Source organism: Tachysurus vachellii, chromosome 23, assembly GCF_030014155.1.
Source record: "Tachysurus vachellii isolate PV-2020 chromosome 23, HZAU_Pvac_v1, whole genome shotgun sequence".
Classification (NCBI taxonomy): Eukaryota; Metazoa; Chordata; class Actinopteri; order Siluriformes; family Bagridae; genus Tachysurus; species Tachysurus vachellii.
Genome location: NC_083482.1, coordinates 5,386,256 through 5,399,403, shown reverse-complemented (window position 1 = coordinate 5,399,403; position 13,148 = coordinate 5,386,256).

Here is a 13,148-nt window from a genome sequence, read left to right as displayed (position 1 = left end):
GCATGTTGCCCTCTCTAATACTGGACCCAATTCAGCACATAGATCCAAGAGCACAGCTCTAGGGAATCTAAATCGGCTTATTAGCCAGTCATCATCATGGCCAGGAAATCATCATGGTCCCCGAAAACTTGTTCTCTCCTTATTCTGCCATTGGCGTAATCCTGCAACAGTGCCATCATGAAGCATTACATACCCGGGTCACCGGAGGATTTATATGTTAATAGCAATTAGACTGATTGTTAACACCTAAAAATCACAGAATTAATTTGTGGGCAAAAATTTAAGACGAAAATGTTATAGTGAACACATGCTTCTTCATGACAGTTTTGTAATGAACACCGCAATAGTTAGGACCGATGATGAGTAGCGATTGTGCTCAAGGGCGTTGATTTGGGTAGGGACGGTAGGGACATGTCCCTACCAATATCCAGGGAACATTCAATTGTCCCTAGCAATAATTCGACCAAGCCTATATATATATATATATATATATATATATATATATATATATATATATATATATATATATATATATATATATACGTATATATGTATATATATATATATATATATATATATATATATATATATATATATATATATACATACGTATATATATATATATATATATATATATATATATATATATATATATATATATATATATATATATACACGTATATATATATATATATATATATATATATATATATATATATATATATATATATAGGCTTGGTCGAATTATTGCTAAATCCTATATATATCCTATTAAATGTAAATTTAATACATTTTGAATTACGTTTGGATTTTACTAGATGTATACAGTATAGCCTAAAACAACACTGCTGGATTTAATCTTCATGATCACTTCACGACCTCACCATCTGTGTTGCCAATTCCCTTTGTCTCCAGAATGTGCGTACGCACAGCTCAAAGTTTGCTTAAAGGTGCGCACATTCTCCCGTCAAGTTTGTTTTTTATAGATCACAACCTTTGCGTGGGAACTGGCATACTGTACGTACGTTTCCAGCCCCGTTTTGTGCGTACGCACGCTTTATAAATGAGACCCCAGATCATTAGCCTGTCCTTACGGAGCTCTATCAGAACCTTCATAGAATAATACAGCCGGTCTGACCATGTGGTAGATTACAATTTCACTGATGTAGATGGCTGCATTATATTGATGGGGCCTATGGACGATGACCATGAGTCTTTGAAAAGTGGCTGGAGCCCCATGCAGGCAAAAGGGAAATAGCCAGTACTGCCAGTGGCTGCTGTCAGTGCTGAAGGCTTTGGCTTGGCCTCCGGAGTCATGGACACTTGCCAGTATCCTTTGGTTAGGTCAGTTGAATTGAACTGGGTGCTTACCAGACACTCCACCAGGTTGTCCTCATGGGGAGGGGATAACTCAAACTCTGGTACCTGGTTGAGAGTCGAACATCCATCGGGCTTCTGCACCACAACAACTGGGCTGGACCGGGCACTGGCAGATGCCATAGGCTATCCTAGTGATATGATCTATGTGAGCTTGAGAGACTTGAGTCAGTAATCAGACCAAGGTCTTTCACTGCTGCATGTGATGAAACAGAAAGGTCATTCAGAAGATGGTCCTAGTACAAGCACATCTGTCATCTCAGAGTTAAGCAGGAGGAAGTTAATATGCATCCACTGTCTAATGTCTGTGGTAGCAGTTTTGATCTATATTTATAAAATTCACCCAAACTCAGAGGTGGTGGTAAAAGCAAAGAAGTAAAGAAAGAATTTTATTTTGCTGCAGTAAAATTCATCTTTCATACAGTGCAAAGTCTACAGAGTGAAAAGGCAAAAGCTAGTGTCTTAGCTCTCCCTTTTGTACCCCATGTGTGTGTTTTCATGCAACTTCCCTCGTTACTGAAGATATATCCCTTTGAGTTATCACCTCAGCAAGGCCACATTCCATTTTCAGTTCTTTCTAGCACCTGCACACATACTCCCTTAATGTTCCCAACAGTTGGTATAAGGGCCTCTTGTTCTTTCTCCCTAGTCTTTCACATAGAATACTGTAAAAGCACATAACATTATATATAATGTTATGAATGTCATTGTTTTTCTAGGTCCCTCCCAAACATACAGTAGCAATAGTGCTATTGTGAGGAATAGCATCAGGCCTTTCATTTTTGATGAGGTGTTTTTTTTCTCACATTTTGTTCAACTTTCCCCAGCATAGGTGTGCTCTCATCTTCTCTCGGCAGAATAGGTTTACACACACTACACTGCTCAGAATGTCCAAACAGTGTGCACAAGAGTGGCTTTATTTTTCAAATTTTACCTCTCTTTGTCTTGGTAAGAGAATTTTTAGGATGTCTCTTGTGTGATTCATTTGGACAGCACTAAACTTTAAGTGAACCTTCATCCTTCTTCATGTATATTGATCCTCCGAGTGCAGGCATTGCCCTTTCGCACTCATCCCACCTCACCGGGGCTTCAGAACACTACCAGTCTAAACTGTTTTGTTAGTGTGGGTAACCCAGCTTAACTGGACAGGAATGCAGATGATCTCAGGAGTTAATTTTTTTTTGTTGCTAACTGTGGGTCAACTGTTAGGGCACCTGGAATGAAATTTATTTTCAGCCTGCGGTCTCGTCCTAACTGCCAGACTCTAAGAGGTATATCGGGGACCTTTTAGAGTTGTAGGCCACGATAAGTTAACCCTAATCAGGACCTTTTCCCAACTCCTCTTCAATAATTATAGGGCTGCTCCTGTGAACTCACTCGTCAGGCTTCAGGTCATGCAATGCATCTGCATGTGATTTAGAAAGGGTGTTTTTTGCCTGTCTGAGAATATCAAATAACACAGAGGACATGTTTGTGCAATAGTTCAACATTTCATCTTCACAATCACCAATACTGGATCTCTGGCTTCCTATCAACAGACAAACGCCTTTATTACCTCTTTTAGTTTGATTTTACCTGCGCAGTTACCCTTTGCTGTCCTCATCAGCATGCAGTGGCACTTGTTCTTTCTCCCTAGTCTTTCACACAGAATACTGTAAAAGCACATAACATTATATATAAACACTCACTCATTCATTCATTCATTTTCTACCGCTTATCAGAACTACCTCGGGTCACGGGGAGCCTGTGCCTATCTCAGGCGTCATCGGGCATCAAGGCAGGATACACCCTGGGCGGAGTGCCAACCCATCGCAGGGCACACACACACTCTCATTCACTCACGCAATCACACACTACATACAATTTTCCAGAGATGCCAATCAACCTACCATGCATGTCTTTGGACCGGGGGAGGAAACCGGAGTACCCGGAGGAAACCCCCGAGGCACGTGGAGAACATGCAAACTCCACACACACAAGGCGGAGACAGGAATCGAACCCCCAACCCTGGAGGTGTGAGGCGAACGTGCTAACCACTAAGCCACCGTGCCCCCCTATAAACACTCATTCATTCATTCATTCATTTTCTACCGCTTATCAGAACTACCTCGGGTCACGGGGAGCCTGTGCCTATCTCAGGCGTCATCGGGCATCAAGGCAGGATACACCCTGGGCGGAGTGCCAACCCATCGCAGGGCACACACACACTCTCATTCACTCACGCAATCACACACTACATACAATTTTCCAGAGATGCCAATCAACCTACCATGCATGTCTTTGGACCGGGGGAGGAAACCGGAGTACCCGGAGGAAACCCCCGAGGCACGTGGAGAACATGCAAACTCCACACACACAAGGCGGAGACAGGAATCGAACCCCCAACCCTGGAGGTGTGAGGCGAACGTGCTAACCACTAAGCCACCGTGCCCCCCTATAAACACTCATGATATTTAAAATTTCCACTACATGTCCTTTACACATTATTTAATCTTATTAAGCTGGTCTGTCATATAGCTGTGTGCCATCAGCATAACCGTGGGTAGCATATTTACTTAAAAAAGTAGTGGGCATAAAACCGAATCTTCTGAAACACCAAACATAACCTTATGATTAGAGTATTGACCTTTTAGATCTACATACTGATAACGATTAGTCAAATAAGAACTGAGCCAGGAGAAGGCTGATTTTTTAACAACAACATTTTCTAGCCTATCAAGTATAATAGCATGGTCATTGGTGTCAAAAGCTGCACTAAGATCAAGTAACACCAGCAAGGAGACAACCCCGAACTGACAGGTCATTTACCTGTAACAGGTCATTCTGTGCTATGATGATGCCTTGTTTTGTGCTTTTATTAAATAAATCCTGTTTTTTTATGCTTTCCTGCCTTTGGGTCTATTTTATCCCCTCGTCCCTGACACCTAGGTTTGTTTGTAGTCATTGAACCAGGCTTTTTCTCTTTAATTTTTTTTTCATTTTAAGTGGAGCTACAATTTCTAAGGTCTTGGGAAACTACATCAGTCACCTGATCAGGTTCTGTCGGTCAGAAGTCAATCCAACCATGGATGATAATTCTAGAAGACTATTGGTAAATCTCTCTGTATAAGCAGACATACACATTTCACACGGTAATGTGGAACATTTAATATATTATGTCTAAGATGCAATTTAAATGAAATGAGATGATAGTGTGTGAGAATGAGGTTTGACTAAATTTTCTATGTTTAATCCAAAGGTTAGAATTAGACAAAGAGTGTGACCTCTATTATAGGTGGGTCCTATTACATTCTGATTAACAGCTACTTAATCTATGATTGGCACAACTGCTGTTCTCAGAGGATCTTCCAACACATCAAAATTAATAATAAAGGCTCCCACAATTATTCATTCATTCATTCATTCATTTTCTACCGCTTATCCGAACTACCTCTGGTCACGGGGAGCCTGTGCCTATCTCAGGCGTCATCGAGCATCAAGGCAGGATACACCCTGGACAGAGTGCCAACCCATCGCAGGGCACACACACACACACACACACACACTCATTCACTCACACAATCACACACTAGGGACAATTTTCCAGAGATGCCAATCAACCTACCATGCATGTCTTTGGACTGGGGAGGAAACCGGAGTACCCAGAGGAAACCCCCGAGGCACGTGGAGAACATGCAAACTCCACACACGCAAGGTGGAGGCGGGAATCGAACACCGATCCTGGAGGGGTGAGGCGAACGTGCTAACCACTAAGCCACCGTGCCCCCCCCGCTCCCACAATTAATGCTTTGTTAAAAAAAAAAAAAAACAACTAGGTTTGACACCTGTTTGACAAATTCACAGAGTATGGTTTTGGAGGTCTGTAAATAACAATCATTCATGGAATTGACATTGTAGACTTATTTTTTGTGGCTACATACAGTATGTACATAGAATATGTAACTTAAATGTAACTTCATAAAATATGTTGAATTTATGTCTAGATTTTTGCATGGTACCTAGCTTATCATCATGAATAATTGCGATGTCTCCCCTTCCTGTTCTGTGGCTAATGAATATAACCAGGCAAACAAGCATTCACTGCGACCTTGTTTTATGCTAATAAGGTTAGTAAAACAGATGATCTGAGTGTTTATACTATTATTTAGCTTGAGAAACAGACAGAGACTCATTGATGTGAGCACTGACTGACAACACTGACCAGGGGAGGAAACCGGAGTACCCGGAGGAAACCCTCAAGGCACGGGGAGAACATGCAAACTCCACACAAACAAGGCAGAGGCAGGAATCGAACCCCCAACCCTGGAGGTGGGAGGCGAACGTGCTAACCGCTAAGCCACCGTGCCCCCCTAATGAAGAAGTTGTATATCATTTATTACTACATGCAAAACTACTTTTGAGAACCTGTGCTTGCCTAGGACCCTATGATTACCTGCTAAGTAGAGCACCTTGGCTCCTAAAATACACCTAAGCAGTACTGCTGGAGCCTCTAAAGGCCTAGCTATTTTTCCATGCCTTAAGATAGAGTCTGCAATAACCAGAGCTCTTTCATGTTTCTCAGCAGGTGCTTCAAATCAAGTCAAGTCAAGTCAAGAAGCTTTTACTGTCATTTCAACCATTATATGCTGACGCATTACATAGTGAAATGAGACGTTTCTTCAGGACCATGGTGCTACATAGAACAACATAGAGCTGAGGACTTAGGTAATTTAGTCCTAGCCACATAAAGTGCACTTGTGCAACCTGGTGCAAACAGTGCAAGACAAAATCAAATTATACAAAACACTACAAGACATGACACAAAAGCAGTGCCGACCAGGGTACATATTACAGGGTACTATAATATTTTGTTATGCATGTGCAAAAATTATGGAATGAACATTTAATATAATAGCAGCAGTTTTAAGAAGTATTGTAATGAATTGTGCAAAACAGCACTTGACTGAAATGTACAAAACAGCATGTGCAAAGATAGCAAAAACGGTGTGCAAATCAGCATGTAAACAGTTTTATATGGGTGTTGCTGTAGACATGGATGTATATTGAAAGAGTCGGTATTTGGGGCAGATCCATACAGTGGAGTGTGTGTATTATGCTCGGTACAGTTCAGTTCAGTTATTGAGGAGTCTATTGGCTTGTGGAATGAAACTGTTGCACAGTCTGGTCTGGAGGGCCCGAATGCTTTAATACCTATTTCCAGATGGCAGGAGGGAGAACAGTGTGTGTGAGGGGTGTGTGGGGTCATCCACAATGCTGTTGTCTTTGTGGATGCAGTGTGTGGTGTAAATGTCTGTGATAGAGGGAAGAGAGACTCCAATGATCTTCTCAGCTGTCCTCACTATCCCCTGTAGGGTTTTGCAATCCGAGATGGTGCAATTCCCAAAACAGACAGTGCTGCAGCTGCTTAGGATGCTCTCAGTGGCCCCTCTAGTAGAGAAGAAAAGACACTGCTGGGCTTTCTTGGTGATGGAGCTGGTGTTAAGTGACTAGGTGAGGTTCTCCACCAGATGAACACCAAGGAATTTGATGCGCTTGATGATCTCCACGTAGGATCCTTAGATGTTTAGCAGAAAGTGGTCACTCTGTGCTGTCCTGAAGTCAACAATAATCAATTTAGTTTTATCAACATTCAGAGACAGGTTGTTGGCTCTCCACCAGGCAGTTAGAAGTTGCACCTCCTCTCTGTATGCTGAATCGTTCATGCCGATGAGACCTACCACGGTCATGTCATCAGCAAACTTGTGGATATGATTTGAGCTATGCATTGCTGCACAGCCGTGAGTCAGAAAAGTGGTTAGCAGTGGGCTTTATGTTGAGCAAACATTTGAGAGTAGTATGGATGGGAGCAAACCTGTTTGACCTGTAAAGTTAAGTGGTGCTTCTCTGGGTGAGCCTCAGCGTTAGCTTTGACTTTGCTACTATGCCGCAGATTTGTCACCCATTTATCCTGATGCCGAAGTTGGGGGGTTACTAACTCCACCTAAGGCATCCAAATTTTACCCTACAGAACTACTCTCTACTCTCCCTATTGCTACTCTACTCTCCCTATTGCTAGCCATCTCAAGCATCTGGATGTGCACTTCTAATACTAAAATCTTCTCTATCAGATCATTTTCACTAGTAAAATTAATGCTAAGAACAGAGGAAGAATTACAGGAAGAGGAAAGAGGAAGCAAGGAACACAGCAAGGAACGTGGGGGGAGCGAGAAATGCGGCGAGGCACATGGTTAGAGTGAGGAACACAGCGAGGAATGTGAGGGGAGCCAAAAACACGACAAAGAATGTTGGAGGATCCAGGAACACAGCGAGGCACGTGGGAGGAGCCAGGAACATGGCAAGGTACATAGAAGGAGTCAGGAACAGAGCAAGGCACGTAGTGGGAGCCAGGAACATGGCAGCAGAGCCAGAAAGGCTGAGTGATGTCTATAGCCAAACAGAATGGCAGAGTGACATCCACATGCAAGCAGAAGGGTTGAGTGATATCTACAGCTGAGCAAAAGTGCCAAGCAATGCCTACAGGCAAACAGAAGGGCTGAGCAATGCCCACAGCCGAGCAGAAGGAAGTGAAGTGGCCTCCTCCACAGTGCAGAGTGATGTTGCAGGGCACAGAGGAAACAAAAAAAAACCAGACCAGGCTGGTGACATCCTCTATAAACAAGAAGTGAAGTGACATCCACTGCAGGAAAACAGGAAGCAAAGCGGCATCCTCTACCAGAACAGATGCAGAGAAAAAAGAAAACCAAAAGACCAGGGAATAAAAAAAGGTTCTAAATGGCCAGAAAGAATAGTCCAGAATAGATGCTCCAGAAAAGTTAGGTGTCAGGCTAGAGGCTAGGGTCTGTGAATGACTGAGTCCTTCTGTCATAAAATAGGGGTATCTTCAGGGATAAAATTCATAACATAAAAAGGGATTTATTAAGAAAATAACAAAACTACAAGCACATGGAAAACACAAGGGAGACTAGGCAACTGAAATAAGAAAACAGGAACCAGGAAACGACATAAAAAAACAAAAACTACCAAACCACAAACACAAGGGCTCAGCAATAAACATAGGCAAGACAACCAGTATAAATAGGGATGACAATCATTGAAACACAAAGAAGAGGTTTGCAGAGGCGGAAACGGATTAAGGATATGGCAGGGTTGACACACAAAATAAATTCAAAACTACTTGGCACAAGACAAACAAAGTCTGCCAGAACTTCCCCCTGGTGTTCAGACAGGGAAGAGTCTAAGCCATCCATAACACCTGAAATGTATTAGTCAGGATGTATGCTTCATCATTAAGCATGGTTAAAGTACTGAATGACCTACTACAACTTAACACCATCAATCACACTATTGTCCTTGATAAGCTACTAGAGTTAAGCAAGCAGCCCTCTCAGGTCTCAGGTTCTCCTGATCATTATCATTTTGTAGTTAAATTCCATCATCTCTATTTTTCCCAAGGTAAAGTTTGTTTTTTCACAAGGTTCTGTTTTATGCCCACTGTTTGTTCTTTATATATGCTACATCTGGAAAAATGTAGATGCTTATTAAATTCTTACATAATTTTGACAAGACATAATATTTGTACTAAGACAACATGCAGCTAGAGATTTCTGGTCAAAAAAGCCCCTGGAAGTTCTTTCTGCTTCATCATCAGCTGTTTCATCAGCTGCAGTAAAATACCTTAGTGTGATCATTAACGCCACTCTTTCATTTGAAGCTCATGCAGATAAAATGACTAGGATAATCTTCCTTCATCTCAGACATACTCCTAAAATAAGAAATCTATTGTCATTACACTATACAGAAAAACTAGTGCTTTTGTTACTCTACATGGGGCTATTGTAATACCTTAATGTCTGGATGTGCCAGTAGGTGCCTAAACAAGCTCCAGGTAGTGCAGAATGCAGCAGTGTTCCAGAACCAGAAAATATGACATAACACCTATAATAAAACTACATTGACTGCAGTCAAATTTTACTCTGATTATAAAACCCTACTACTTATCTATAAAGCACTGAATGGCCTCACACCACAGAACCAGAGCAATCTGTGTTTTGTGATCCACAATACCTACTTTAATCAGAATGTGGAGGCTAATTGTTGGTATTTATAAATACCAAATAACAGCTTACTAACAGCCTAATTGTGAATAACAGCCTACTAACAACTACTTTCTGCATAATATTCTGAATTATCTTATATACCTAGCATATGTCAAAACACTAAATTGCATATAATTATCTTAGCATCTTTGCACTTGCATCAACCTTTCAGCAGTTTTTGATAAGGTCAACCACAAGACTCTCTTGTCCACCCTCAGGAGTCTTGGAATTGGCAGATCAAATTGGGAATGGTTTGATTCCTACCTGGAAGGTGCCTCATATCAGATAACATGGAGAAAAGTGACATTTGCTACATGCAGACTCTTCACTGGTGTCTCACATTACTCAGTACTTGGTCCTCTACTTTTCTCCCTGTATACTTACTCTCTTGTTAAAGTTATTTCCTCAAATAGGATCTTTTATGCTGATAACACTCAACTTTTATTCTTCTTTTCTTTTCTTTTTTATTCTTATTTATCTGCACTCAGATACCTCAGCTTCTGTTCTGATCGCAGCATGTCTGGCAGACATGTCATTGTGGATGATGGCTCTTCAGCTGAAACTCAATCCCAGCAAAACTGAACTGCTCATCATCCCAGGTGATTCATCCCCAAGTCAGGATCTTGCAATTTCCCTGAACAACAATCTGATCTCACCTTTGGTCACAGATTGGAACCTTGAGGTAACCATGAATAATTAACTGTCCTCTGCTCCCGCTTACCTCAAAGCTCTTATCACTCCTCGCACTACCTTACTCTCTCAGAGAAACCAGCACTGCTTGACTGGTCCCACCATCTCTCTGGGTAAGAGGCAGGTATACAGCAAGACTCTTCTCTGTCCTGTGACCATGGTGACGCAATGAACCTCCTCTAGATGTCCGAACAGCTGAGGACGGGTGAAGACCTACTGTACCTCTTTCTGAAAAACTTGAACTAGCACTTTTTTAGTTTGTTACATGTGTATATTAAAAAAAAAGTATGTAACCTAGTAAATCGGTATTAATGTTTAATGTTTATTAATATTAGAGACTTAAAAGCACTTTTGTATATATACAAAAGCACTATTGTATATTTTTTATAAAGATTACAGTGATTTTAGTGGTTGGCCTAGCCTGTCAATTTATTTGTGAGAGTGTGTACTCCACTAAAGGAAATTCTATCAGGCTCATGTCTCCTCTCACAGCTAAATGTCACCATCTTCATGCACTTCTGCTATTCATATTTGTGCTTTCTGCATTCAACCCAGCTCTGTTGTATGTTTGGTTTTCCCGTGCTTCCTCTTTCTTTCCTTTTTATCCTATAATTATTTATCATATTCTTAACATTCTTTTTTTCTGACAATTTCATATTCTCTCTCTCATATTCTCTCTCTCTCTCTCTCTCTCTCTCTCTCTCTCTCTCTCTCTCTCTCTCTCTCTCTCTCTCTCTCTCTTTTGCTCTCTTCTCACTATAGTACTGTGGTATGTCAGCCTCTTTAACTCTGACAGGAGCTCAAAAAACTGTAAAAGCCTGTCCACCAGGAAAGGTCACACACACATACGAATGCACACACACGCATACCACACAAAAAGTCTCCATACTCACAAAGCATGTCTCGGCATACCAGCCAAATTAGCCCCTCTACACACACCATTTGTCAATACAATAATGTGCACACTGAATCATTCCACACACGTCCTGGTAAAAATAGCGCAAAAGAAATCAAGTTATGACACTTGTGGTCTTTGACACTTATATCATATAGTGATGACAACAATATTTTCTAGCAAGAAAACTAATCTAACACATGCACACATTTTGCATAGGAAGAATGACATAATGCTGTATTTTATGGTAATCTATGATATTCAGCTAGACCAGGGGTCGGCAACCCGTGGCTCCGGAGCCGCAAGTGGCTCTTTCGAGCTGCGGCTCCCTGTAGATTTGGAAAATAAATATTTAATTTAAATTTATTTCATTTTAGTTAGTTTAAAAAAATGAAATTCTAAGATTTTGCTCTTGTAACATTAAAATAAACCGTGTTTAGTTTTTTGTCGCTCAAAATATGCGTCATATTTTGTTTTTTTTCACAGCACTGATGTCCTGATAGTTATACTACAACACTTTTTAGGGAGAAATGTCTTTTTGTTTAATTTTTATGATTTTTCATAATAAAAAATCAATAACTTCACAGTACAGTGTACAGTGTATTACAGTGAAGTTATTGACTTTTTTAGTTTTCGCTTTTCGGGTTTTTGCACTTTGCAGACGGTCCCTTGGAATCTGTTTCTCAGTCGTCTGCACATAGAGACTTGTGTATTTTGTCCAACGCGGAGGAAAGCTGATATTGAGGAAAACTTTGGTTGTAGCTGCCTCTCTACATTACTACTATAAAAAAAAAAGAGGTGTTATTTGTGTAAAAAGAGCGTTTAGCTCAGGAGTTATTGACTCAGGAAACTCCAATCTGTGAATATGCGGCCAACTTTACTTGTGTTAAAATTTTGATGTCATGAATACGAAGAGGACTCAATTAGACATTGAACATTTTATTTGAAAGTAACCTTCAACCCAGCGTCTTTTTTGTTAAGATTAGTTCAAACTGTTCAAAATATTTTTGTTTGCTTGCAGAAATAAAATTACGTTTACTCGGTAGCAGTTGATTGATTTCATAAATGCAACACACTGCAGTTTTTTCTATACTTTCCATAAAGGTAAAAAACGATATATGCAGTGTTATCTTCATTTTAGATGTCAAAAGGGTTTTGTGGCTCCCTGTGTTTTTTTTCTGTGGGAAACGGGTCTAAATGGCTCTTTGGGTGTTTAAGGTTGCCGACCCCTGAGCTAGACCATGACCTGAGCAAACAACAATATAATAATTATTAGAAAACATGTTACAGAAAACATGTTACAGAAATCCTGAGAAGTGTCAGGATCCAGCCGGACTTTGGCCATGTGTGTTTGTTTATGTTCTGTGTTCACGTGTCTTCCCCACCCTTGTCTTTTCCTCCCTGCCTCACACCTGTTCCTCATGTCTAATTTCTGTATTTAATCCTTGTTGTCTCGTGTCAAGTCTTTTGTCATGCCTCTTATCGTCTGCTTCCTTGTTTTGTGTTTTTTTGTTAATAAATCCAGTTTATTTTTACGCTATCCTGCATTTGGGTCTGTTTCTATGCCCGCATTGCTGACAGAAGGATTCCGCCAGACTAAGACCCAGCAGAATAGCGTAAACCTGGACCGACTTATTGCGGGAGCATTTATTTTTTTTCCGGATTGTTTTTTTGGCATGTTTTACCCTGGACTTTTGTTTTTTCTTTTGTTTTTGGTTGTGACATCGCTCCGTACCTGTTCCAGTGAGGGACGCCGCTCCATTTCCGGTTTCCCAAGGAGGATGCCGCCTCACTTCTTGTCACCAGCCCAGTTTTGTTTTGTTTTTTCTGTGTTCTGCGATATCGCCTGTCCGGTGTCACCTGTCCGGTGGGGGATGTCGCTTCACTTTCTGGTTTCCCGTGGAGGACGCTGCCTCACTTCCTGTCCGTGGGGAGTGTTGCAGGCCCGTATTTTGCCCCATGGATGTTTTTGTTTACTTTTTTGCTCCGTGGTGGAAGATTTTTCCCACCCTCCCTCCCATTTTGTTTTTTTGGACGTAGGTCTGGCCGCGGTGTGTCGCGGGTTGTGCTAGATGTACTCATTTGAAGTT